General features: G+C 44.7%; 1 pseudogene; it reads left to right on the top strand.

Moving 5' to 3' along the window:
• The first annotated feature begins 583 nt into the window (after nucleotides 1-583).
• The window catches only part of LOC119453972 (COP9 signalosome complex subunit 3-like), a 15,772-nt pseudogene continuing 10,857 nt past the window's right edge, over nucleotides 584-5,498 (top strand).

Below are 5,498 nucleotides of genomic sequence, written 5' to 3'. Positions count from 1 at the left end.
TTTGCTTTGTGCTATTATGAATGCCTTTATTCCTGCACTGCGTTCACTTTTTAAAACAACGCATATTATAGGCAGCTCTCGACACGGTCACGCAACGTCATTTACAATTTTCGGTTGTCCTAAAAAATCAGTTATGCGATTACAAATCAGGCAAAATATACCTGTAATCTTAAACTACACGCGATAACGTCTATATTGTCCGGAATTATGAGAATGTATGCAATAGCGAATTCTTGAACTTTCAAAGTTCTCGGTTTCGTGAGTAATGTGAATTGACAAGCTAACTTAGGCGTTTCAAAATAGCCAATCCTTAGAAAATAGCCAAATTGCTTATGAAGTAAGGTTCATTTATGGGGAGTAACGTCACCATACGATAATTTGGGGTTCCTGGGTCATCTGGGTATGATGGTCACATCACCCGCAACAAAGTCCGCAGTTCCGCCCCCTTCACGCGCTATAGAGGCACAGCTACCGCGCAACTGGCGCACACCTGGTGCGCAAGCGCGCGCTCATTGGTCCAATGATTGAACACCGTGCGCCGCTCGCCAGTCTCCACAGCTGCTCCTTCTCTCAGATTACAAAGATGCCTCGACCAAAGAAGGTGAGCGTTCCTTCTAGGTCATGCGCCGGAACAGCCAGGGATAGGCAGCGCTACCCTAATCTAACGGAAAAGAGGCAAGAATGCTTAGCTCGCAAACACGCAAATAAAGAGCAACTTTACATATAATATTATATGCTTCAGCACAATAATTCCGGTTGAGGGGGCTCTGGCCGTTGTTTGCTCCTCTCTATTTCGCATTTACTTTGCCTACGTATTGATTAAACAACTGAATTTCTTTGTTGTAAATTCTAAAAAGGCAGATGAAGTGAACTAACTATTGTACCGTTTTCTGTTAATCAAATTCTTTTTTGCTACCGTATGGTTTGCAATTGCTCCAGTAGTTGTATGTTATTTATGTACTAGTTACAAGAGGTCTCAAATCACCCTTGAGCTACGGGACCTCTTTCAGTATGTTTTCATCCAATGTACTCATTTCCAATATCGTCAAATAACTCAAATGACATGAAATCAATCAATCAAATCAAACAGTGCCAAACGGTACGGTCGGACGTTTAGGGGTAGCTGGTTAGTCAAACGCAGTTGGCATTTCAGTATGCTTCTTTTTCCAAGGTGAGCTGGCTAAACAGACTCATTTGTTGCAAGCAGGTTCTTGTACAGTCTTCTCTGCCTACAGGGCATAGTTAACAACAACGTGCTCCTAACGCATTTTCTTGTCCGTGCTGTGGCAAGACAAGTACGTCACTTCTAACTGTTGGTTCACAACCATGCAGGCCATCTCTGGTCCGGTGGCTGGGCCTTTCTCCTCATATTTATTGGAAATACCGTCCTATTGGAGCTGACGAGGAGTTTGTAATCGACGTCCCTCGTTTTTCTTGTGACAGGAAAGTTTTGAAATATATCGTTGTGCATATACTTAATCAGCGGAAATTGTTCCATTTACAAGACAATGCTTTATTAGAAATGATCAATATAGAGTAACAAAGGCGTTTGAAGTCACAAGGGCAAAGGTAAGGCAAATCCGTGTACTAGCCATCATTTATATGCTGGCTGAACAGTCATGCTGGTGGCCCCAGTAGACAATAGTGCAAGGTAGGCCTGTAGAATTTTTTTTTTCGCAGACTCTATGGCTCTTTCCACATACAAGAACCGCCATATTGTTACTACCACCCATCGGCGCGTGAACTGCAATGCAAGAACCAGCAGACAGCGATGAGTTAATAGACACAATGTGTAATCTGCGATCGTAATTCGGAGTCCTTTGCGAATATCCCCAGTAGCTACGGCCACAGCTTAAGGCTGCGGTCGGTAACACTGGTAGAACGCGTCATGAGTGTGCTGTCTCTGACGCGTTTTATTTCCTGTAGATATTAATTCTCTTATGCCCTCTTGTAGCGGTAACATTACCTTTTGATGTTGCCAGGATAACGATGACAATGATCTTCAGTAATAATGGCTGCACTTTACGCAATGTGGTACAGCGATTTTTGTGTGAAGATGAGTTATGCACCGCTGATAATCTGCTGGTAGTTGTCTGAAATAAACAGACGCAGTGAGATAAACTTTAGTAAAGTTATGTTTACAGCCAAAGCAACAGAAAAGTGGTGAGAATGAGATGTGCAAGACCATACAAAAAAGAGAAATCTTCATTCGAGCCATAATACCCTTAAAGGGAACAGAAATACCAAGAAAGTATATGTTGCCGTAATTACGTTCGGAAGTTTAGTTTAAAATTGCACACATCGATTTATCACCAAGTTCTAAGCACAGTACTTTTAGAAAATTCTCTAAAGCATTTATTTACTACAGCGTACGCTAATGATTCCATGAGTCTTGTCACCGTTATGCACCATCAGCATTGTATTATAGTGCGAATGAGGTCTATATTCGCCATAGCATAGCCACATGCAAGCATGCTGAAAATTCGGCCCCTTGATTCATTTATACACAGTCGCCACCAAGCCCGTGCACGCGGATTTCGAAACAGGTTATCACGTAATAATTGCGCTCGCGTGACGCAAGTCGCCAATAATTGTCGCGATGGGGGATTGCGTTTTCTGTCCAGTGCTACCAATATCATGCGGCTTGTTTCTTGTGTACTGTGCTGTCGCGCTTTACGGTTGCAGCAATAGAAAAGAAAATACCAGACTCAAATGTACTTGATGTCTACGTAAGGCGAAGCATGATTTGTAGAAAACGGTTGTATGAATAATGTAACTGCATGCTAAGTACTGAACATTATGTACAGATTGCAAGGTGTAGTGGTTGTATTTATAATAAGTCAGACAGTGCTTGTATTAGCAAGATGTAAAATTGAAATCAACTAAAACCGAATGGCACATATCTAGTGGCCCGAGTGGCACATAATTCGAGACTCCACCATCACCGGGATCGGCCCAAGAAAACGGCGAGATACGGTCACCCACGAAAAAGTCGCTGGACTCGGAGAAGGATGCTTCGTGTTAAAATTTGAGAAACCACAAGCTCAGTCGAATCTATTGCATTTGTTATAATATTCAGCGGGCCATTACAGCACTAACGACGGCTTTCTTTTTTTTTTCTTTTTTTTACAGCTGAGTTCTTAAGCTCTTCGTAAGTCCGTTTCTTGCCGACAGAAAATGTGCGCCGATCCTGGCGGTTGTGCAGAAAAGGTGCTAGCGCAATGGCACATACCCTGTTAACTAGCGAAGATGGTCCGTCGAGTGTACGCCGCAAAACCTCAACCTGGCGATGACATCACCATGCGCCGCCAAGCAACGCTTCGCCCCAGCTGCGCCGACAGCGCCGAGCCACGCCACAGCTGCGTGAGCTGTGATGTCATCGCGCGTGCCGCATCGCTTCGCCTTAGCTTTGCCGATCCATGACGTCACTGTGCCGTGGGAGTATCCCGAGTATCGCGCCGCCGAAGGGGCGGTGAAACGTCGGCGATTCGCAGAGGATCCGGAGTTACGAGCCCGCGAAAGCGAGCAAAAGCGTTTGAGCGTCCAGAAGCGTCCCGGTACTTTGATAACCGAGTGTTCGTTGCTCCTTGGGCTGTCGATGATTCCGAGGTGATCTTGCCCAAAACGTGGGCGAGTCTCGAAGCATAACCACGCAAAAACTTGCCCGAACCGAGATAAAGTTAGGTGGGGTTGCCAGATTCGCTGTTTGCACAGTCTTCGCACCAGTAGTGTGAAGGTGCCCCTATTTTTTTTTTCTTTTTTACCATCAGTTTAGAAACACTTCCTTACGTTCCTGCCATGCAAATGAGCTCAGGTTCTTCCGTCAGAGTGCATGGTATATAGGAGCACATGGTATTGCGTGCAGTGCCATCATCATTATTTTCAGTCCACAGCAAAGCACACTTACTCGCAGAAAGAGAGAGAGAAAGGATGGTGCTAAAAATGGCAGCGGAATGTGGATAAAATAAATATAACACGCTTCGCATATTTGATGTGCCAGCGGGTTCTTGGGATTTACAGATTAGATAGGGCCTAAAGCTTACAAAGCATCAATAGATTCTCTTAATATGACTGTTTAACGTAACACCCGCTGCGGTGGTGAGTGACTATGGAGTTGCGCTGCTAAGCTAGATGGCACGGGATCAAATCCCGGCCTCGCCGGCCGCATTTCGATGGGAGCGAAATGTGAAAAGCGCCAGTGTACCGCACATCGGGGTCACTATAAAGAACTGCAGATGGTTAAAATTAATCAGGAATCCTTTACTATGGCGTGCTTCATTATCATGTCGGGGTTTTGGCACATAAAACCCTAGAACTTTTTTTGCTTGGCATGACGGATGGTGTGAATCACTTTAACATCGTGAGCTAAGTTCTTTAGGTATTGCCTTTGAAAAAGTATTTAGGCAATTTACATTACGCAACCCAGCAGCGGGCCCCGAATACCAGAAGAGGCTAACACTTCCGAACCTGTGGCCTTCTTTCAGCCACAAAAGTCGATGAACTCATTCACCTTAAGAATTGGTTAAGGCAACTTACGCTCATTCTACAGTTACCTTAAATAATATGCCAAATTTCCTGCGCAGATACTCTACATACAAAATTTACTGTACAGTTTGTTTCACTTACCACGGTCTGCTAATACAGTATATGCCCCAGACCCTTATTTTCAATATAGTTATGCGCCTACCACTCCGGACTTTCTGTTAACAGTAGTTTCCCGTCTCCACCTGGACGTTTGTAGAGTCGCAAGTGCTTCGTGAATTATTCTAAACTTCATGGAAACCAATCTGTGTCCACCTCCACCATACAAGGGACGCCACCTGTCTCCTGCCGACGCTACACTTTAAAGTATACATTTTGGGGTGTTGAAATCAAGAAAATTTGTGGTAGAGTAGCAGTCTGGGTCAGTTGGTACATACTGAATAGTAAAAACCAGTCAAAAGACGAAGGACAGAGAAGAGACGTGGCACACACGACGACTGGATTAACAACTGTGCTTTATTGAAGAACCCCGTCTCTCAGAAAAACCGGCGAGCAGCGCAGCTCAAAAGCCGACACCCACACACGAACAAAAGTGATTGCAAAACGCAACGTAGTTACGCCAGTGCGATAGGAAACTAAGTTCCTCTGCATCAGTGAGAGAGAGGTAGAACTGATGCAATATCCCCTTGCAAATTGATATGGTAAGCTTCGAGAGGGGAATCTTGTAGGAGCAGGGCAAGAGGGAGCGTGAATTCTCGAAGCTACCATATCAATTTGCAGGGGGATAATTGCATCAGTTTACCTCTCTCTCACTGATGCAGAAGGAAACTTAGTTTCCTATCGCACTGGCGTTAGCTACGTGGCGTTTTGAAATCACTTTGTTCGTGTGTGGGTGTCGGCTTTTGAGCTGCGCATGCTCGCCGGGTTTTCCTGAGAGACGGCGTTCTTCAATAAAGCACAGTTGTTAGTCAAGTCGTCGTGTGTGCCACGTCTTTCTCTGTCTTCGTCTTTTGACT

The sequence above is a fragment of the Dermacentor silvarum genome, chromosome 5, assembly GCF_013339745.2.
Source record: "Dermacentor silvarum isolate Dsil-2018 chromosome 5, BIME_Dsil_1.4, whole genome shotgun sequence".
Lineage (NCBI taxonomy): Eukaryota > Metazoa > Arthropoda > Arachnida > Ixodida > Ixodidae > Dermacentor > Dermacentor silvarum.
Note: the sequence above shows the minus strand (reverse complement) of the source record. Positions and strands in the feature narration are given on the sequence as shown.